This window comes from Panthera onca, chromosome C2 (assembly GCF_046562875.1).
Source record: "Panthera onca isolate mPanOnc1 chromosome C2, mPanOnc1 haplotype 2, whole genome shotgun sequence".
Taxonomy (NCBI): Eukaryota; Metazoa; Chordata; class Mammalia; order Carnivora; family Felidae; genus Panthera; species Panthera onca.
The window spans coordinates 97,708,157-97,731,993 of record NC_138347.1 but is presented as its reverse complement, the minus strand read 5'-3'; the positions used below and the strand labels follow the sequence as shown (position 1 = coordinate 97,731,993).

General features: G+C 40.3%; 1 pseudogene; it reads right to left on the bottom strand.

Moving 5' to 3' along the window:
- LOC132684262 (large ribosomal subunit protein eL20 pseudogene) overlaps positions 1–22,881 on the bottom strand; it is a 30,332-nt pseudogene extending 7,451 nt beyond the window's left edge.
- Between the last annotated feature and the right edge of the window lie 956 nt (positions 22,882–23,837).

Genomic DNA, 23,837 nt, shown 5'->3' with positions numbered 1-23,837 from the left:
TTCTATTTTTAAATTTTGAAGAACATCCATACTGTTTTCCAGACAGTGTGATACTGGCACAAAAATGGACACATAGATCAATGAACAGAATAGAAAACCCAGAAATAAGTCCATATCTGTATGGGCAATTAATCTTTGACAAAGCAGGAAAGAATATCCAACAGAAAAAAGAACACCACTTCAACAAATGGTGTTGGGAAAACTTGGCAGCAACATGCAGAAAAATATAACTGGACGATTTCCTTACACCGTAGACAAAAATAAATTCAAAAATGGATTAAAGGCCTAAATGTGAGATAGGAAACCATCAAAATCCTAGAGGAGAACACAGGCAGTAACCTCTTTGACATCAGATGCATCAACTTCTTATAAGACCTCAGCCTTTAAAAGGGCTTCTCAAAGCTTGCCACTGGGGTCTCTTCTTTTAAAATCAATGATATAAATGAAAATATAGAAAGTCTGCTTAGAAAACTTGGTGATCAAGAAAATCAACATTTGGGAAGCAGTTGCTTTATTATACTTTGGAGGCACCAGAGCACTGTAGTTAAAAGTAAGAGATTGGAGTCAGATTGGGTTTTATTTTTAATTTATTTATTTTATTTTTTAAAGAGATATTTTTTAAGTTTTTTAACGTTTATTTTATTTTTGAGAGAGAGAGAGAAAGAGCATGAGGGGGAGACTGGCAGAGAGAGGGAGACACAGAATCCAAAGCAGGCTCCAGGCACTGAGCTGTCAGCACAGAGCCCGATGCAGGGCTCGAACTTTCGAACCATGAGATCATGACCTGAGCTGAGCTGAAGTTGGACACTTAATTGACTAACCACTCAAGCGCCCTCAAATAGGGTTTTAAAGATTAGCTTTACCACCTGCTCACTCTATAACTTTTGTCAAGTTACCTAACCTCTCTCAAACTCATTGTACTTTTTTTTTTTCTTTTTCTTTTCTTCTTTTTTTTTTTTTAATTAAAAGGACTTTATTTTTTGGAGCAGTCTTGGAGTCACAACAAAACTGAGAAGGTGCAGATTTCCCATATAGCCCTTGTCCCCACACATGCACTGCCTCCCCCATTATCATCACCAGCCCCCCCACCAGAGGGGTACATTTGTTATGACTGATGAACCTACACTGATACATCATTATCAACCAAACTCCACAGTTTACACTGGTGTTCACCCTTGGCATTGTGGTACATTCTGTGGTGTTGGACAAATGTGTAATGATGTGTATCCATCATTATATGTCATACAGAGTATTTTCACTGCCCTAAAAGTCCTCTATTCATCCCTTCCTCCAACCCTCACCCCTGGCAATCTTTTTACTGTCTCCATAATTTTGCCTTTTCCGGAGTATCATATATTTGAAATCATACAGCGTGTAATCTTCTCAGATTGGCTTCTTTCACTTAATAATACGCATTTACATTTCTTTCATGTCTTTTCATGGCTTGATAGCTCTTTTTTTTTTTTTTTTTTTAGATCTAAATTATTTTCCATTGTCTGGATATGCTACCATTTATCCATTCACCTGCTGAAGAACATTTTGCTTGCTTCTATATTTTGACAATTATAAATAAAGCTGCTAGCAACATCCATGTGCAGGTTTTTGTGTGGATTCTAAATGTTCAACTCCTTTGGATAAATACCAAAGAGCACAACTGCTGGATTGTATGGTAAGAGTATGTTTAGTTTTGCAAGAAACTGCCACACTGTTTTCCAAAGTGTCTATACCGTTTTGCATTGTTACCAGTGGCGAATGTGAGTTCCTGTCTCTCTACATCCTCACCAGCATTTGCTGTTGTCTGTGTTCCAAATTCTGGCCCATCTAATAGGCATGTAGTGGTACCTCGCTGGTGTTTTAATTTGCATTTCCCCGATGACACATCATGTCAATAGTTTTTCCACATGCCTATTTGCCATGTGTGTATCTTTTGTGAGGTGTCTGTTATGGTCTTTGGCTCATTTTTTAAACCAGGTGGTTTGTTTTTTTATTGTTGAATTTTAGGAGTTCTTTGTATATTTTAGACAAAAGTCCTTTATCTTATGTGTCTTTTGTAAATATTTTCTCCCAGTGTGTGGCTTGCCTTCTCATTCTCTTGACAGTGTCTTGCACAGAGCAGGAGTTTTAAATTTTAATGAATTCCAGCTCAATTATTCCTCTAATGGATTGTTCTTTTGGCGTCTCATCCTTTTGGTGATGACCTTCCTTCCTGCTCTTGTTCTTATCTTTGTACGCGTCACATGGACATGCCCATTTTTCATGAAGCATTTTTAGTTTTTTAAAACTTACACTGTTATTTGGGAAATTCTGTCATGGTAAGATTGCATTCATCTCCACTAAGAAAATTAACTTCAATCAACTTGCTGAATTCTGTGGCTCAAGTTATGCAGGTAGTTGTGTTAATCCTCAGATCGCTTTTCTAGGTGTGCAAAATGGTTTGGTGCTGATCTAGCTGCATTTTGGGGAAAAGAGAAGCAGAGAACTTCCATGCTGCTCCACCATCTTGGCCCCTCCCCTTACATTTTTCTTATGTTTATTATTTTTGAGAGAGAGGAAGAGAGAGAGAGGTGAGCAGGGGAGGGCAGAGAGACAGAGGGAGACACAGATTCTGAAGCAGGCTCCAGGCTCCAAGCTGTCAGCTCTCAACACAGAGCCCAATGAGGAGCTTGAACCCACGAACCGTGAGATCACGACCTGAGCTGAAGTCAGACGCTTAACTGACTGAGCCACCCAGGCGCCCCACAAAACTAGTTGAATATAGACCAAAATACTGTTTATATTATAAAGGTGTTGACATAATTCTTTACTGTTGTTAAATTCCGAGATAATTACTAAAAATATTTGAAAAAGTTAAATCTAAGTCTTGTCAAATCAACAAGTGCCCTGAATTTCACCCTCTGCTTGGCAGTGGACTTTATGGAAAAGGCACAAAAATTTGACCTACTTAGTCTGACACAGAAGTTGTCCTTCTAAATTTGAGATCTGTCCAGCTGGCAGTGTGACACTGACAGGCTTAATCCCTCACTGACTGTCATTTCCACCACTAAAAAGGATTACAGGGGGTCACACTGTCCATCTGTCATCCTTTCCGATGAGTAAAAATATTTTATATTCAATTTAAAAGCCCATGACTCTTCCCCTTAACCAGTGGTAAGGCTGTTTCATATACTTTTGTAAAACACACCTCTACATTCTATTTGGGATCTACTTAAACACTTTGAGGATATGCCATATCTGTCCCACCTACACACAACGGGAATAGCAAGGCAGTCCAGAGAGCAAAAATGTCTATTCTAAGAGCATTGGTTTAAACTCTGTTGAAAGAAAATAAAAAAAATAACTCTGTCAATACCAATGTTATTATTATAATAATTGACACTTAATAATTTTTTGTGCCAGGTACTATATAAATAATATCTATAAGTTAACAGCAATTCAGCGCAATGTGGTTTTTTTTTTTCCTGATGGAGAGTCTGAGACTAAAATGTTAAGTATCAAAGCAAAGCTATACTTCAAGCTGAGTTCCAATTGGCATAATCCCTCACATTTCTATTTTACCCAATAACCAACAAAGTTTCTTTCTCCCTTTCTTTCTTTCTTTCTTTCTTTCTTTCTCTCTCTTTCTTTTGAGAGAAACAGAGAGGGCACAAGTGAGCGAGGGGCAGAGAGATAGAGTGAGAGGGAGAGAGAGATGAATGGGGCTTCTGCTCACCCGATGCAGGGCTCAAGTTTATCCGATGCAGGGCTCGAGTTCATCTGAAGCAGGGCACGAGCTCACCCAAAGCGAGGCTCAAACTCAGTCAATGTGGGACTCAAACCACCAACCGTGAGATCATGACCTGAGCCGAATGCTTAACGGATGCTTAACGGCTGAGCCACCGAGGCGCACCATTACCCAGTAACTTTTTTCTTCTTCTTCTTTAATCCTCCATGCTTTGTAAATCTGCAGTCTACTTGATTGCCACTTTTGGAATACTTTTCTGTATTCTCTACTTTCTAGGACTTCTTGGAATATTGGGCTTGGCTTTCCTATCTAAACCATGATTCTATTAGACTCTTTTTATAAAATTCTGTGTCTTGGGGCACCTGGGTGGTTCAGTCAGTTGAGCATCTGACTTCACCTCAGGTCATGATCTCACAGTTCATGAGTTCGAGCCCCGCGTCAGGCTCTGTGCTGATAGCTAAGGGCCTGGAGCCTGCTTTGGATTCTTTGTCTCCCTCTGTCTCTGCTTCTCCCCTGCTCACACTCTCTCTCTTAAAAAATGAATAAAGTTTAAAAAAATAAAATAATAAAATAAAATTCTGTGTCTTTGACTGGATTTATAAATGTGGTGACCCAGCTCAATCCCTCCCTTCCTGGAAAACATCTTGCCAGTCCCCTTCTATCTATGGCCTTTTCTGTCTCTTTTCACATCAGAACAGATGCTATTAGCTAGTGGCTGCTGGGCCATACCTACCCTAACATGTTTATCTAACCCCATAATGTTGTTCATTGTTCATTGTTTTTTTTTTTTCTTTTCAGCATTGTGGCCATATTTAAAATGGATTTATTTCAGAAATTTGAACCAAAAGAGAACATGTTATATAATTCCATTTATATGGACTACCCAGAATAGGTAAATCCATAGAAATAGAAAGCAGATTGGTCATTTCCAGTTGCTGGAAGAAAGGGGGATTGGAGAGAGCTGCATATGGGTACAAGGTTTTATTTTGGAGTGATATAAATGTTTTGGAACTAGATAGACGTGGTGATTGCACAATATTATGAATGTACTAAATGCTACTGAAGTTTTTTACCTTAAAATGGTTAATTTTATGCTATGTTACTTTCACATAAATGAATGAATGAATGAGTGGAGTGATGTCAAGTTTTATGCCTTTCTTAGGAAACTGTTCTCTTATTCTCACCATGTAAACACCAGCTAGAACTTAGTGGACATTACTCCATTAGACAGGAAACTATGTTTTAAGGACCACCATTACCAGACTCTAAGTTTTTCTTCCAAATTTTTATTTAAATTCTCGTTAGTTAACATATAGCATAATGTTGGTTTCAGGAGTAGAATTTAGTGATTCATCACTTACATATAACACCCAGTGCTCATCATAACAAGTGCTCTCCTTAATGTCATCACCCGTTTAGCCCATTCCCCTGCCCCTCCAGCAGCCCTCAGTTTGTTCTCTATCATTAAATGTTTCTTATGGCTTGCTTCCCTCTCTCTTTTTTTCCCCCTTCCCATATGTTCATACATTCTGTTTCCTAAATTCCATATATGAATGAAATCATGTGGTATTTATCTTTCTCTGACAGCTATCAATCACTTTAATAAACTTTAGTTTCTTTACCAAAATGTGAGGCTAACACTTTCCCTTCTATTTTGAATAACAACCTGGCTGGATGGATTATTCTTGGGTGCATATTTTTCTCATTCAGCATGTTGCGTGTATCTCACCACTCCTCTGGCCTGCCCAGTTTCTGTGGACAGATCTGCTGTGAACCTGATCTGTCTTCCTTTGTAGCTTAAGGACTTTTTTTTTTTTATCCTTTGCTGCTCCCAGGATTCTCTCTGTGTCTGTGTAGTTTGTGAATTTGACTATGATATGTTTTGGTGATGGCCTACTTTTGTTTAATTTAATGAGAGTTCTCTTTGCTTCTTGGATTTCAATGTCTGGTTCCTTCCCCAGATTGGGGAAATTTTCAGCTATAATTTGCTCAAATAAACCTTCTGCTTCTTTTTCTTTCTCTTCTTCTTCTGGGACTCTTATGACATGAATGTTACTATGTTTTAAGGAGTCACTGAGTTCCATAAGTCTACATCGATGATCCAATACCTTTCTTTTCCTCTTTCTCAGCTTCATTATTTTCCATAATTTTATCTTCTGTATCACAGATTCATTCCTCTGCTTTGTCCATCCTCATTGTCAGGGCATCCATTCAGGTTTTCATCCTAGTTACAGAATTTTTTATTTTGGCCTGGCTAGTTTTTGATTCTGTTATTTCTGCAGTACGGGATTCTCTAGTGTCTTCTGTGTGTTCTCAAGTCCAGCTAGTATCCTTATGATTATTGTTTTAAATTCTTGTCCAGACATTTTACTTGTATCTGTATTGATTAAATCCCTGCTGTGACTTCCCCTGTTCTTTCTTTTGGGGTGGATTCCTCTGTCTTGTCATTTTGTCTGGGCTACTGTTTGTGTGTGTGTGTATGTGTGTGTGTGTGTGTGTGTGTGTGTGTGTAATTGTTAGGAATGTCTGTTGTGTTCCTGCTCCTGAGAATGATGGCTATATTAATAAGAGGTCAAAAAAAAAAAAAAAAGAAGCTAGATCCTATGTATGTTTGGTGTGCTTGTTTAAAAAACCCTAGATCCAAAAAACAAACAAAACAAAATAAAACAAAACAAAACAAAAAAACAAACAAACAAAAAAAAAAACAAATAAAGGAAGCGAGGTCCTGTTTCCCCTAGAGCTGAATATTTGCAGTGCTCTATGATCAGTAGACTTGGTTCATGTGAGGGGTTTGTGCCGGTCTTCTGAGGGTGGGGCCTGCTGCACTAATTCTTAGGCAGGTTTGCCCCAGTGAAGGTGCACCTGCAAAGTGCAGTGGGGTGGGGCTTGGTGTAAGCAGCCCCAGGCTCCACTTGGTGGTGCTGTTTTGCTTACTGAAGTCAGACCAAACTGTTCTTGACTTGAGTCTGAGAGTAAAAGTCAGGGCCAATTTTCTACATGCCTTAGCTGTTCATTTTACTGTACCAGAGCTATTTCTCTACATGTTCCATCAAAAGCAGGAAAAAGAAAAAAATTGCTGAAAGATCTACACCTTTAAAGAAAAATAAGTTTCAGTGGAAAAGTAAGGAAACAGATTTCCTTTCTGGAAAAGAAGGATATTCTTTTATGTGTAATATGCAAACAAAGTATATCAATGTTGAGCCAACATCAAATGGGAAGTTTATTCCTTTACCTACCTCTTTGGGCATTGTACAGGTGATCCCTAACTCAGAGTGACATTTTAGTAATTAAAACTAACAGCAGTGGATTGGAGAAGGGCAAGTGGAAAGAAAGAGGAAAAAAAAAAATAGAGACAAACAGCAGAAGCATAAAATAAATAGTATCCTATTTCCCATACTATCCCCAATACTCTGTATGATTGCAAAAAGACAATTAATGGTTCCCTCCTCTAACAAATAAAAATCATAGAATCATGTCTGAAATCAATTGAAAAAAAAAAAAAATGAATCAGTGTCCTTATACTCGTCTAATAGTTTCTTCACTTGGAAGCCTGTGTAGTAAAGAGTTTAAGCCTGTGTAGTAAAGAGCTTTTACCTTGGCTTCTGTGGGGTAATCACTAAGCTTTTGGAATGACAGGTCAGAAAGCAGTGTCTGTTTTCCTGGGCCTTGCTTCACCAGATGGTCTAACAATATGATGCATGGTGGGGCGTGGCTATGCCCAGGGGGCAACCACACCAGAAAACCCAGCAATGTTACTTAGGGTCATGCTGTTTCAGACCACCTAAAGACTGAGTTCAACTATGTGGGCAATGAAACCTCTCAACCATACCTGTGTAACGGAACCCCAATAAAAGCTTTGAACACTGAGGCTTGGATGTATTTCCCTTGTCAATATTCCATGTACATTGTCACACACTGCTGCCAGGAAAGTAATGTGTCCTGATGCCCCAGGGGAGGACAATGGGAGCTCTGTGTCTGGTACTTCCCTGGACTCCATCCCATGTGCTTCCTCCATTGAGTGATTTTCATTTGTATCCTTTCCCTGAAATAAACTGTAACCATGAGTATGACAGCTTTCAGTGAGTTCTGAGTCCTAGAAAGTTTACAAATATGTGGGTGGCTTTGGGATCCCCACAAACCTGTTGTTGGTGTCCGAAATGGAGGCAGTCTTGTGTGACTATGTGCTCTTTAATTCTGCAATTGGCTGAAACTCTTCACAAAGTCCCATTCTTGACTTTTTAAAAAATACACACATGCATGTGTGCACAAACATGCACCCACACACACATCATATTTTGATTACTTCATGGGAGTAGAATTCATGGGGACAGGGACAAATTTCACCTCTGTTTTACCCAGTTCCATACTGTTTTAAATTTTTCTAAGTATACATTACTTTTAAAATAAAAACATTTAAAAAATTAAGAATCTCCTCTTTTTAACATTACCCCTTTATCAAACAAGAAATACTGTGGAGAAGAAAGATATTGTGTAAAGATAACAGAAATAGTGAAACTGAAAACCAATCACAGGAATACATAATTAAGGTGAAATTATGCAGTATACATGATAATTTATTTTAATGCTTGGCAATATTTTAAAGAAGTATATTGAACTGGGTGTATGATGTGCTTGATTTTGAATAGCAATTAAGTCATTTAAACTATAATTAGAATTTTAAAAGAATTCATCATAATTTTTCTAAAAATTCACACTGAGTCACAATATTGCTTTATGAAAACCACATCAAAGAACTATTTAAATAAATCTTGAAAAGTTTCATGTTTGTATCTATGCATATGTTCGACAATCTTCACTCAAAAAAAAAAAAAAAAACCCAAAACTCAAACTCCTCTAAATGTCAAATTTGGGGCTAAAATAAATATTTAGAAATAGTATTGAGAGATAGTAGACTTTAAGAAGTACAGTGAATGCTAAAATACAATACAATACAATACAATACAGCAAAATAAAATAAAATTAAACAAGAAGAATCTGCTGAGTTCTCCTTCCTCTCTTCCCTGTCCATTTAGGAACAAAGGAAAGGTAGGGCCCTAAACTTAGGCCAAAGGTATAAATGTTTCATGATGTTAAAGACAAAACTGTGTTAGAGAGAAAATGAGCAAAGCCTGCTTCTTCCTAAACTGGGCAAGGGAGCCCATCTGTCATTACTTTCTTTTTAACAGGTGTTCTTTTTTTTTTTAATGTTTATTTATTTTGGAGAGAGAGAGAGAGAAAGCAGGGGAGGGCAGAAAGAGAGAGAGGGAGACACAGAATCTGAAGCAGCCTCCAGGCCCTGAGCTGTTCGCACCAGAGCCTGATGCAGGGCTCAAACACAGGAACCATGAGATCATGACCTGAACTGAAGTTGGTCACTTAACCGACTGAGCCACTCAGGCACCCCAGCAAGTGTTCTAAAGTGGTAGAAAAAGTAGAGTAAGTTTATAGTGGAAAAAGAGGAAACACAGTCTCTGATTGGCAAAAAGGTGGGCTTTTTAGGGGCTCCTGGGTGGCTCAGTCGGTTGAGCGGCCAGCTTCGGCTCAGGTCATGATCTCACGGTCCGTGAGTTCGAGCCCCGAGTCGGGCTCTGTGCTGACAGCTTAGAGCCTGGAGCCTGTTTCAGATTCTGTGTCTCCCTCTCTCTGACCCTCCCCCGTTCATGCTCTGTCTCTCTCTGTCTCAAAAATAAATAAACGTTAAAAAAATTTTTTTAAAAAGGTGGGCTTTTTGGAAGTGGGGGAGACTTTCTATTTGTACTTCAGGAACACTCAGATTCTTTGGTTGGCTTCAGTGGGGACAACTGAGCCATCTGGGGATATTTCAAAAGAGGAAGAAGTGTTCAGTGTTGGAGGGGGTGTTCCATAGCTGACCATTTTCTGGAACAAGTGGGGGTGTCCATGGAATCCTTTTATTGATGTCAAACTATCGTAATGGTCCTTTGGGAATGGACAGGGATGGTTACCACGCCAGGCAGTTTCTCAATGAAGACAGGGTTGGCCAGCTATCAACTATTATTCTAGGTGGGGTCACTGGCCTTTCCTTTCTTTTCTACCTTTTCTCCTCTACACTATCCCTCATGCACTCTGACTTTCCTTTGACCTTCACTTTGATCTTTACTTTGACATTCTTCATTGCTTTGACCTTATTTCTGATCCTTAAATACATGACACCAGTTCCTGCCCTGGAGCCTCTGGTCTCTCTTTCCTCTCCCTGGGACATTCTCCTCCTGGATCTGCACATGGCTCAAACTTCCTGCTACTCAGGCCTTAAGCAATCTTTTAAAGGAAGGGAAGAGAAAGAATCTTTAATTCAAATTTGCTTATATATGCATAGTGATACTCTGAAAGTTACATGAATGGTTACTTCTGGGCATGAGCAGTAAGGACAACCTGAGAATATGGGGATGAGCACTGGGAGGGGGAGTTTTACCATATATACCTTTTTATATATTCTGATTTTTTTTGAGAGAGAGAGAGAGAGGAGACAGAGAGAGAGAGAGAAAAAGAAACAGAGCATGAGCAGGGGACGAGCAGAGAGAGAGGGAGACACAGAATCCAAAGCAGACTCCATGTTTGGAGCTGTCATCACAGAGCCTGATGCGGAGCTTGAACCCATGAGCTATGAGATCATGACCTGAGCCGAAGTTGGACGCTTAACCGACTGAGCCACCCAGGCGCCCCTATATATTCTGATTTTTGAACCATGTGGATTAATTACCTATTCAAAATATTTTTAAAAACTTAAAATACATTAACATGAACAGCAGCCTGTTAGCCAGCCACCATCACTCTAACTTGTGTGTGTGTTTTTCTGAAAATGATTTTTTCCACCTTCATGGTTAGTTAATAATGTGTCTGAGCATAGAAGGCTAAGTTGAAGATAATTTCAGCACAAAATTTTGAATACACTCTCCTTCCCTGTTATCTAGTATCCAGTGTTCCTGATCAGAAATGGAATGTTCTTTTCTTTTTTATGGGTGACTTTTTTTCCCTCCTCTTTATGGAAACTTTTAGAACCATCTCTGTATCGTTAGTGTTTTTCCCCCAACTTAATAAATTGTAGTAAAAGACAATAGCATGAAATTTACCATTTAACCATTTTAAATGTATAGTTCAGTGGCGTCAAGTACATTGATATTGTGTAAACATCACCACCATTCATCTCCAGAACTGTTTCCATTTTGCAAAACTTAAAATCTGTATCCACTAAATAATAACTCCCTATTCCCACCTCCCCTCTTTCTGTCTTTATGAATTTGGTTACTCTACATACTTCATATGAGTGGAATCACACAGGTTTTGTATCTTGTGTTTTTAGAGCATTTTTCAGCACTTCTTTCTTTCTTCATTTGCTTATTGTTTGTCACCTCCATTGCATTTTAAGTTCCATGAGAGCGCGGATGGTGCTTTCCTGCTCATCCCTGTATCCTCAGAAGTGACAGCAATGCTTTCAACTGAGTAAGAAGTGACTTGATGGATGTTAAATGGTACGAAACATGCTAGTTCCTCTTTGGGAAGGAATTCTCCACGTCACTTTCCCAGAAGAGGCGTGAACCTGGTAGATATTTAACATGTCATCAACTTGCCTGGGATATGGGGTAGGCTTGGTCTCAATTGCTTGAATTTCAGACTCCCTGTCTGTGTAATATCATAATGGAATAACCCAAATAAGTCCCCATTCAGTATAATTAGGATCAAACTACCACTATAAGACAATTTGGGAAAATTCTTATTATGAGAAATCCTTAAGTGAAGTTTCTTAGTTGGCAAAGAACTGGTGTGTGTTTCTCTCTCTCTCTCTTTCTATCTCTCTCTCTCTCTCTCTCTCTCTCTCTCGTCTTGAAGCAGAAGATTATTCTATAGTCATCAGATAAATACCAGCTTATCCTCTGCTTACTAGAACCTTGGTTATAATCTTGTTAGTGTGCCAATCTTCCTTTCTTTCTGGGATAGATTTAGGCTAGACAGGGGGTCAGCAACATTTTCTTAAAGGGCTAGATACTAAATATTTTAGGCTTTGTGGGCCATATGATTTCTGTCCAAACTATTCAGCTCTGCCGTTGTAGCACAAAAGCAGCCAAGAAAATAGACACTATGCGAAGAAGGAATGTAGCTGTGTTCCAATAACACTTTTAAAAATGCATACTGAAATTTTAATTTCATGTCATTTTCACGTGTCACAAAACATAATTCTTCTCTATATTTTTTCTACCCGTTTAATCAAAACCATTCTTGGCTCCTAGGCCATATAAAACCTGGCAGTGAGCTCAGTTTGGCCCATGGGAAAGAATTTACCCATCTCTGGGCCAGACTATTGTCACCTTGAAGAAAGAATTACCTGTGAAAGGTAAAGCATAAATCCCAAGTAGTGCAGGGCACACAGAAGACAAAACATAGATGCTCACATTTCATTGTGTATGAATGTTCTTGAATCTACCAGGAAAAGAAGAACTTTGTTTAACTCACTTGTAGCAATAGCCACCACATATATAAACACACAGGCTCACCTATAGTGATAACACACAGGTACACTAAAACTTTCCACCCCCAAGTAATAATTTTAGCTTCACTCCTAAAAGAAATTATTCTAGGGCTAAATTTAGACACTAACTGAAAAGCCCCCACTGAGCCAAGTTGCACAGCTAGTGCCTTCTTAGTACAAAGGAAAAATATGTCATCTTCGTTGCACCAAGAGTTCATGCACACGTGTAAATTCTTCTGCTGGGTTTCATTGTTGTCCTTTATGTTCTTTCTTTTTAATCACTCAGTTTAAGGATGAAGTCTGCAACATTCTTAGGAGAGTTTGTGTGTATATGCCACAGAGGTTAAAGATGAGAAAACTGAGGCGCAGAGTTGTTAACAAACTTGCCTGAAGTCACACAGCTACCACAAGCAGAGCCTCTGCAGAACCAGGCGGTGTGAACCCAGACTTGCTCTTTTCACCTCTCTGCTATTTTTAAATCATCACACCTCCTGATTTCCAAGCTAATAATATTCTTTCTCTCCAATGGTAATTGTTTCCTCTATAAAGACAGAGTGGGAGCTAAAAATATTTCACCTACTTCAGTAAATAAACTGTGATATATAAATATTCAAGTCTTAAGTGCAGGCTATAATAGTCTCATCAGCCTGGCAAAGTGAGCCTTACCCAAGACCTACTCAGGGAAACCACCTGAGTTCTACACCCAAAACCAAAATAGCTTTTTGGCAAGGAAGTGTAGGATTTTTGTTTTAAACATAGGATAAGAATATGTGGCTATAAAAATGCTCACCTGGGTGGCTCGGTCGGTTAAGTGTCCGACTTCAGCTCAGGTCATGATCTCGTGGTCTGTGAGTTTGAGCCCCGCGTCAGGCTCTGTGCTGACAGCTCAGAGCCTGGAGCCTGCTTCGGATTCTGTGTCTCCCTCTCTTTCTGCCCCTCCCCTGCTCATGGTCTGTCTCTCTCTGTCTCAAAAATAAATAAAAACATTTTTAAAAAATTTTTAAAAATGCTCACCTTGCCAGATTTCAATACATATGCAGAGCATAATTAAATAAATAAAATTTCAAGCTGGTGCTAGTAAAATACCTGTGGATAAAAGTGTTTCCGCCAATATAAAAAACTAAGTCAAGTCCTTGTTATTTTTAAATATTAATTGTAGTATATTACTGCAGGCACCATTGTCTCTTTTGAAGGAAGCATTTTGGTCAAATGTCTATTCCAGAATGCTAGATATAGGTTCTGGCAGGTAATCCCCTTTGGTACTTTAGGTGATTTTTCTCTTCATCAAACATATCTGGGAAGCCAAATTATAAATATATGAAGTCCTATGATGATAATGGTTCTTTCTTTCCCACTAGTTAACATATTTTTAATCTCATAATTTATCATTGCCATTGATAAGTTAAAAAAAAGTGGTGTAGGTTGACCTTCAGTAGTAAGGATACAATTAGACAGAAATTGTCACTTTTTGATGAGGCAGTTATTCAGTGTTCTTTCTTCTCATATTTAAAACTACTTCCTAGGAGGAGAGGGAAGATGGCGGCGTTGGAGGACGCTGGGCTCACCGCGCGTCCTGCTGATCACTTAGATTCCACCTACACCTGCCTAAAGAACCCAGAAAACCGCCAGAGGATTAGCAGAACGGAGTCTCCAGAGCCAAGTGCAGATGAGAGGCCCACGGAAGAGGGTAGGAAGGGCGGCGAGGCGGTGCGCGCTCCACGGACTGGCGGGAGGGAGCCAGGGCGGAGGGGCGGCTCGCCAGCCAAGCAGAACCCCCGAGTCTGGCTGGCAAAAGCGGAGGGGCCAGACGAGTGTGTTCCGACAGCAAGCGCAACTTAGCGTCTTGGAGGTCATAAGATAACAGCTCTGCTCAGAAAGCGGGAAGGCTGGAGGACAAAGGGAGGGAGAGCTGCTGAGCCCCTGGACGACAGAGCTCAGTTTGGCGGGGAACAAAGGCGCTGGTCAGCGCCATCTCCCCCGCCCATCCCCCAGCCAAAATCCCAAAGGGAACCAGTTCCTGCCAGGGAACTTGCTCGCTCAGCGCAAACACCCAACTCTGTGCTTCTGCAGAGCCAAACCTCCAGCAGCGGATCTGACTCCCTCCCGCTGCCACAGGGCCCCTCCTGAAGTGGATCACCTAAGGAGAAGCGAGCTAAGCCTGCCCCTCCTGCCCCCGTGCACCTTGCCTACCCACCCCAGCTAATACGCCAGATCCCCAGCACCACAAGCCTGGCAGTGTGCAAGTAGCCCACACGGGCCACGCCACCCCACAGTGAATCCCGCCACTAGGAGAGGGGAAGAGAAGTCACACACCAGTCTGACTGTGGCCCCAGCAGTGGGCTGGGGGCAGACATCAGGTTGGACTCTGGCCCCGCCCACCAACTCCAGTTATACACCACAGCACAGGGGAAGTGCCCTGCAGGTCCTCACCACTCCAGGGACTATCCCAAATGACCAAAAGGAAGAATTCCCCTCAGAAGAATCTCCAGGAAATAACAACAGCTAATGAACTGATCAAAAAGGATTTAAACAATATAACAGAAAGTGAATTTAGAATACTAGTCATAAAATTAATCGCTGGGCTTGAAAACAGTATAGAGGACAGCAGAGAATCTCTTGCTACAGAGATCAAGGGACTAAGGAACAGTCACGAGGAGCTGAAAAGCGCTTTAAACGAAATGCAAAACAAAATGGAAACGACGACAGCTCAGATTGAAGAGGCAGAGGAGAGAATAGGTGAACTAGAAGATAAAGTTATGGAAAAAGAGGAAGCTGAGAGAAAGAGAGATAAAAAAATCCAGGAGTATGAGGGGAAAATTAGAAAACTAAGTGATACACTAAAAAGAAATAATATACGCATAATTGGTATCCCAGAGGAGGAAGAGAGAGGGAAAGGTGCTGAAGGGGTACTTGAAGAAATTATAGCTGAGAACTTCCCTGAACTGGGGAAGGAAAAAGGTATTGAAATCCAAGAGGCACAGAGAACTCCCTACAGACGTAACTTGAATCGATCTTCTGCACGACATATCATAGTGAAACTGGCAAAATACAAGGATAAAGAGAAAATTCTGAAAGCAGCTAGGGATAAACGTGCCCTCACATATAAAGGAAGACCTATAAGACTCGTGACTGATCTCTCTTTTGAAACTTGGCAGGCCAGAAAGGCTTGGCACGATATCTACAGTGTGCTAAACAGAAAAAATATGCAGCCAAGAATCCTTTATCCAGCAAGTCTCCCATTTAGAATAGAAGGAGAGATAAAGGTCTTCCCAAACAAACAAAAACTGAAGGAATTTGTCACCACGAAACCAGCCCTACAAGAGATCCTAAGGGGGATCCTGTGAGACAAAGTACCAGAGACATCACTACAAGCATAAAACATACAGACATCACAATGACTCTAAACTCGTATCTTTCTATAATAACACTGAATGTAAATGGACTAAATGCGCCAACCAAAAGACATAGGCTATCAGAATGGATAAAAAAACAAGACCCATCTATTTGCTGTCTACAAGAGACTCATTTTAGATCTGAGGACACCTTTAGATTGAGAGTGGGGATGGAGAACTATTTATCATGCTACTGGAAGCCAAAAGAAAGCTGGAGTAGCCATACTTATATCAGACAAACTAGACTTTAAATTAAAGGCTGTAACAAGAGATGAAGAAGGGCATTATATAATAATTACAGGGTCTATCCATCAGGAAGAGCTAACATTTATAAATGTCTATGCGCCGAATACCGGAGTCCCCAAATATATAAAACAATTACTCATAAACATAAGCAACCTTATTGATAAGAATGTGGTCATTGCAGGGGACTTTAACACCCCACTTACAGAAATGGATAGATCATCTAGACACACGGTCAATAAAGAAACAAGGGCCCTGAATGATACATTGGATCAGATGGACTTGACAGATATATTTAGAACTCTGCATCCCAAAGCAACAGAATATACTTTCTTCTCGAGTGCACATGGAACATTCTCCAAGATAGATCACATACTGGGTCACAAAACAGCCCTTCATCAGTATACAAGAACTGAAATCATACCATGCATACTTTCAGACCACAATGCTATGAAGCTTGAAATCAACCACAGGAAAAAGTCTGGAAAACCTCCAAAAGCATGGAGGTTAAAGAACACCCTACTAACGAATGAGTGGGTCAACCAGGCAATTAGAGAAGAAATTTAAAAATATATGGAAACAAACAAAAATGAAAATACAACAATCCAAACGCTTTGGGATGCAGCAAAGGCAGTCCTGAGAGGAAAATACATTGCAATCCAGGCCTATCTCAAGAAACAAGAAAAATCCCAACTACAAAACCTAACAACACACCTAAAGGAAATAGAAGCAGAACAGCAAAGACAGCCTAAACCCAGCAGAAGAAGAGAAATAATAAAGATCAGAGCAGAAATAAACACTATAGAATCTAAAAAAACTGTAGAGCAGATCAACAAAACCAAGAGTTGGTTTTTTGAAAAAATAAACAAAATTGACAAACCTCTAGCCAGGCTTCTCAAAAAGAAAAGGGAGATGACCCAAATAGATAAAATCATGAATGAAAATGGAATTATTACAACCAATCCCTCAGAGATACAAGCAATTATCAGGGAATACTATGAAAAATTATATGCCGACAACCTGGAAGAAATGAACAAATTCCTAAACACCCACACACTTCCAAAACTCAACCAGGAGGAAATAGAAAGCTTGAACAGACCCATAACTAGCGAAGAAATTGAATCAGTCATCAAAAATCTCCCAACAAATAAGACTCCAGGACCACATGGCTTCCCAGGGGAGTTCTACCAGACGTTTAAAGCAGAGGTAATACCTATCCTTCTCAAGCTATTCCAAGAAATAGAAAGCAAAGGAAAACTTCCAGACTCATTCTATGAAGCCAGTATTACTTTGATTCCTAAACCAGACAGAGACCCAGTAAAAAAAGAGAACTACAGGCAAATATCCCTGATGAATATGGATGCAAAAATTCTCAATAAGATACTAGCAAATCGAATTCAACGGCATATAAAAAGAATTATTCACCATGATCAAGTGGGATTCATTCCTGGGATGCAGGGCTGGTTCAACATTCACAAATCAATCAACGTGATACATCACATTAACAAAAAAAAAAGAGAAGAACCATATGATCCTGTCAATCGATGCAGAAAAGGCCTTTGACAAAATCCAGCACCCTTTCTTAATAAAAACCCTTGAGAAAGTCGGGATAGAAGGAACATACTTAAAGATCATAAAAGCCATTTATGAAAAGCCCACAGCTAACATCATCCTCAATGGGGAAAAACTGAAAGCTTTTTTCCCTGAGATCAGGAACATGACACGGATGCCCACTCTCACCGCGGTTGTTTAACATAGTGCTGGAAGTTCTAGCATCAGCAATCAGACAACAAAAGGAAATCAAAGGCATCAAAATTGGCAAAGATGAAGTCAAGCTTTCGCTTTTTGCAGATGACATGATATTATACATGGAAAATCCGATAGACTCCACCAAAAGTCTGCTAGAACTGATACATGAATTCAGCAAAGTTGCAGGATACAAAATCAATGTACAGAAATCAGTTGCATTCTTATACACTAACAATGAAGCAACAGAAAGACAAATAAAGAAACTGATCCCATTCACAACTGCACCAAGAAGCATAAAATACCTAGGAATAAATCTAACCAAAGATGTAAAAGATCTGTATGCTGAAAACTATAGAAAGCTTATGAAGGTAATTGAAGAAGATATAAAGAAATGGAAAAACATTCCATGCTCATGGATTGGAAGAATAAATATTGTCAAAATGTCAATACTACCCAAAGCTATCTACACATTCAATGCAATCCCAATCAAAATTGCACCAGCATTCTTCTCGAAGCTAGAACAAGCAATCCTAAAATTCATATGGAACCACAAAAGGCCCCGAATAGCGAAAGTAATTTTGAAGAAGACCAAAGCAGGAGGCATCACAATCCCAAACTTTAGCCTCTACTACAAAGCTGTCATCATCAAGACAGCATGGTATTGGCACAAAAACAGACACATAGACCAATGGAATAGAATAGAAACCCCAGAACTAGACCCACAAACGTATGGCCAACTCATCTTTGACAAAGCAGGAAAGAACATCCAATGGAAAAAAGACAGTCTCTTTAACAAATGATGCTGGGAGAACTGGACAGCAACATGCAGAAGGTTGAAACTAGACCACTTTCTCACACCATTCACAAAAATAAACTCAAAATGGATAAAGGACCTGAATGTGAGACAGGAAACCATCAAAACCTTAGAGGAGAAAGCAGGAAAAGACCTCTCTGACCTCAGCCGTAGCAATCTCTTACTCGACACATCCCCAAAGGCAAGGGAATTAAAAGCAAATGTGAATTACTGGGACCTTATGAAGATAAAAAGCTTCTGCACAGCAAAGGAAACAACCAACAAAACTAAAAGGCAACCAACAGAATGGGAAAAGATATTTGCAAATGACATATCGGACAAAGGGCTAGTATCCAAAATCTATAAAGAGCTCACCAAACTCCACACCCGAAAAACAAATAACACAGTGAAGAAATGGGCAGAAAACATGAATAGACACTTCTCTAAAGAAGACATCCGGATGGCCAACAGGCACATGAAAAGATGTTCAGCGTCGCTCCTTATCAGGGAAATTCAAATCAAAACCACACTCAGATATCACCTCACGCCAGTCAGAGTGGCCAAAATGAACAAATCAGGAGACTATAGATGCTGGAGAGGATGTGGAGAAACAGGAACCCTCTTGCACTGTTGGTGGGAATGCAAATTGGTGCAGCCACTCTGGAAAACAGTGTGGAGGTTCCTCAGAAAATTAAAAATAGACCTACCCTATGACCCAGCAATAGCACTGCTAGGAATTTACCCAAGGGATACAGGAGTACTGATGCATAGGGGCACTTGTACCCCAATGTTTATAGCAGCACTCTCAACAATAGCCAAATTATGGAAAGAGCCTAAATGTCCATCAACTGATGAATGGATAAAGAAATTGTGGTTTATATACACAATGGAGTACTACGTGGCAATGAGAAAGAATGAAATATGGCCTTTTGTAGCAACGTGGATGGAACTGGAGAGTGTGATGCTAAGTGAAATAAGCCATACAGAGAAAGACAGATACCATATGGTTTCACTCTTATGTGGATTCTGAGAAACTTAACAGAAACCCATGGGGGAGGGGAAGGGAAAAAAAAAAAAGAGGTTAGAGTGGGAGAGAGCCAAAGCATAAGAGACTCTTAAAAACTGAGAACAAACTGAGGGTTGATGGGGGGGGGGGGAGGGAGGGGAGGGTGGGTGATGGGTATTGAGGAGGGCACCTTTTGGGATGAGCACTGGGTGTTATATGGAAACAAATTTGACAATAAATTTCATATATTAAAAAATAAATAAATAAATAAATAAATAAAACTACTTCCTATGTCTTCAATCCCTCCTATCCCAAATAAGAAATAAAAATATCTTGAACTCAACTGCATCATGTAAGTTAGAAAGTATTTTCACATATGTGAACTAAGTTTATCTATACAACACTGATAGGTGTCCCTGATCCTTGTTACCGTTAAGGGAATTGAGAAAGATTAGATGAACTTGCTGGGATAGTTTTCTTCCTCTTTTCTTGGTTTTTTGAGGTGAATCATTTTATTACCCAAGGTCTCATAAGAAGACGTTGTGAAAAAATGAGACTATGGTGAGTGTTCCCTAATTCTTGCTAGTAAGTGGATAAAGATATTTAACTGTGTGTGGCATAGGAGAAATGTTGCTGTTTGTCCTTTGACTTCTTAATGCTTTCAGGCACCATCTACTGAGTTCTTACTCTCTGACAGGCTGTATAAAAAGCATTTAATGTACATTCACATTGTAGTCATCACGTACCTCAAGTAGTGGGTACATATAGATGTGGAAACTGAGATTTGGAGATATTAATTACCCAAGATCATACATCCAGTAAATGGTTAAACAGAGTTCAACCCAGGCCTGCTGACCCTAAATCCTAAGCTGTTCTATCCTCTTCACTAATTCTTTAGAATTACAATCTATAATACTATATTCTGTATTTTGCTTAGCTGTATCATTTTATGGATCTTGAAGGGCACTGAGTTTCCTTATACAAAAGTTAAATAACTTGAAAAAAATCTGATGTCGATTGTAGGCTGTTTCTTTCTTTTTTTTTTTTTAATTCTGTTTTACTTTTGATAACATTATGTACTATGGAGTTTAGAAACATGAGGCTATGAAAATCTAACCAAGAAGCTTCTACTTACTGGTGTTCATTATGGTACATAGGATATGGCGACTGGCAGAGAGACAAGAGAGAGAATATTGACAGAGTGGGTGAGGGGCACCTGGGTGGCTCAGTGGGTTAAGCATGGGGCTTTTGGTATCCATTCTTGATCTTGCTGTTTTGTGAGTTAGAGCTCTGCATTGGGCTCTGTGCTGATGGTGCTGAGCCTGCTTGGGATTCTCTCCCTCTCCTGTCTCTCTGCCCCTCCCCCTGCTCATGCCCTCCCTCTCTCTCTCTCTCTCTCAAAATAAATAAGTACATTTTTATAAAAAAGAAAGAGTGGGTGAATTCTCATCAATGAAATCTTAGGGAAAGTTTCCTTTTATGAGTCTCACTTAATGTAGGGCTAGCTTACTCCCCTGGTATCTTACATGTTATGGGGTCATGTGCTCTCCTAGGACTGTTGAAAACAGCCCCAGACCTTACAAAGCATGACTACTGAGCAAGGGCTCCAATAGTTGGGACAGGTATGGCCAACCCGACTCACTTGGAACGTCTCAGAAGTAGGCCTCAAGCCCAAGTTTGTTTTTTTTTTTTGTTTTTTTTTTTTTTTTTAAATTTTAATTAATTTATTTACTCTGAGCACTCTGGTTTTCCTAAGTTTATTTGGTCATACTTGGGGACAGGGAGGCTCTGCATCTAGAAGACATTGGCCTCTTGGCGGTGAAGCCTGAGTTGGGCTGACAACACAGGGCCAGGTGGGACGGTGGGAACTTGATCTTGGAGTCGTGGAACGGTTTGGCTGCCCATCCGTGGGAGTTGCTCACTGCAGTCTCCTCCACTTCTATGATCTGGATGGAGTGGGCCTGGGCGCCCGTGTCTCTGTAGCACTGGGTGACAGCGCCTGCAGTGGTCAGGTCCGGGTACTCCCGGTACCCGTCGTGGGTTCCGCTGGGGGAGTCGTAGCACAGCCAGGTGCCAAAGTTCTTCACCAGCAAGGAGGACTTCTCCAACTCCTGTCCACTGTAGACAATTTCCCCCGAAGACTTCTCTTCTTCAGCTGAGACACAAAGTACCGGAAGCGGGACTTGGCGACAACATGATTACATGGAAAGGTTCTCAGGTGATCAAGGGGCTGAGTGCTGTATTTGGGGGTGGGCAGGCAGCGCTGCCCACCTTGGACTCTTGCAGTATGCCCCAGGCCTCAGGCCTTCACGGTGCACTCTCGGCTCACAGCCACCCACAAGGCCCAAGTGTTTTAAACACGTGCTTGAAAGTAGAACATCACTTTGATGCAGTCAGATCCAACTGTTGGCAGAATCACAGGGGGTACGTTTACAGATGAACGTTCTTAACCCTGGGCAGCCCCCGTTTCCTGGACCCTAAGGGCTCAGGACCTACAAACTTCCTTTGGGAGTAGGAGGAGCTATACTCTGTCCCCCTTCTCTCCATCCTCTGCCGTGTCAGGTGCTCCTTTCATCTAGTTCAGCAAGTCGTACAGGATCCAGTGACAACTCTTAGACACAGGCAAGTTTGAAGGACTGGCAGCTAGTATCACCTGCCTATAGGTGTTTTAATGAAAGGGGAGAACTCTGATGTTTGATTAGCAATCCCTGTCCCCACGGAAAAGAATTCTGAATGGTGGGATTTCAGCCGTGATACAGGGCTTAGAGTGAAATGGGATATTGAGAAGGGAGAAATCATTTTTAGGAGGACGTTCATCGTTAAGGCTAGAATCTGCAGCACTGGATTTGAATCTGGGGCTGTAAATCCCTTTGGCTGTGTGATCATGTACAAGTGATTTAACTTCTGTAATTGCTAGATTCTTTATCTGTAAAATGGGACCAATAATGAGATCTCTCTCAAAGGGCTGTTGTGTGTAATCAGAGGATGCTCCCTAAGTCCTTTAAAACAATTAGACAAAAAAGCCTATGTGCACTTCCAGCCCTCAACAGCACAACCACAGCCAAGTGTGTGGCTTGGGGCTAATGACTCAAAGTATTTGTGTGTGTGTGTGTGTGTGTGTGTGTGTGATGAATCCTCAGGATCTTACATTTCAGATTTCATTTTGTCCCTCAAACAAATACAAGAACAAAGCATCTTCCTATTTCTTATTCAAAAGTCATCATGCCACAACCCTTCTCTGGTCCTCTGTAGAGTGTTTTAAAGGCACCAGCAAGGGCTTGGGTGTAGGGATACATCGTGAATTGAACGATGACTTAAAACTAAATGAGATGCTCTTAACTCACGGTTCAATTACTGTGTGACTTGGAACAAGTCACTTCACCTTTTTGAGCTTTGATCCTACCTTAAAACGTGAGTTCTTGTGAGAATTGATGAGGTAATGCTTAAAACACATGCCAAATATTTGGCACACGATATAGAATCAATGGACGCCATTGTTATTATTACCTACCATTGTATTCACTGAACTCAGCCGATAAGCTGGTACGACCTCTGTGGCAAGGGATCCGGGCTTCCAAACAGCAAGTGAGCTCTGGAAATATAATGGTTCCAGTATTTGTTCTTATATGCCTCCTATGATTCAATCCTTGAAGTATTTTGTTCTGTGGAAAAAGTGAAAAAGAAGAAGGAAGGTGGTTTGGAAAGCTGGCAGTGTGTTGTTTTGCTGAGCTCCACTAGTGGCAAAAGCCAGCATGAGAATTCTTGGAGAAGCAGCCTATCATTAACCGTTAGGGCAACAAATCCTTTCAAACATCTTCATATTATAGAGTGCTTGTTGTTTTAGGCACTCCCTTGCTATCCTTTTCTCTTTCTTAGGTCAGATATACATACATTGAACTACTTTGAAAATTTACCCAAAGAGCACAAGCACTTCTTTGACTGACGAGTCAGGAGCACTGTCACCTAGAGGGAATCCCAGGTTACTGAATTTATCCAGGTCACTTTTCCGAATCCTTTGTTACTTTATGTAGATTTGATACATACAGATGGCACATCTGGGATAAAGTGACAGCTTTCTAAAGACTCCCTTTTAGATAATGGTCCAGGGCCCAGAGAACTAATTATTTAGCCAGCCATCAAAGATGTCATTCTCACTCGTGTACTTTGCAACTCCAGAGGGTTATAGTTGGGAAATTTGTTAGTGAATCTAGATATAATTAAAGTTCCTAGAACAAATTCTTGTCCGTGTTTAGGCTTGGAGGCTGATCTTTAATATTTTTGTGCTAATCTGCTTGGGAACAGAACCCCTTGATTCAGTAAACATTTATTGAATCATTGAGTTCATTGCAAAATGTTGAATATAGACATTACATCTCAGCAGGAGCAGGTATGTATTTCAGACGACCAACTCAGGTGTACAAGAATGGAAATAAATTTTCTTTACTAGGGAG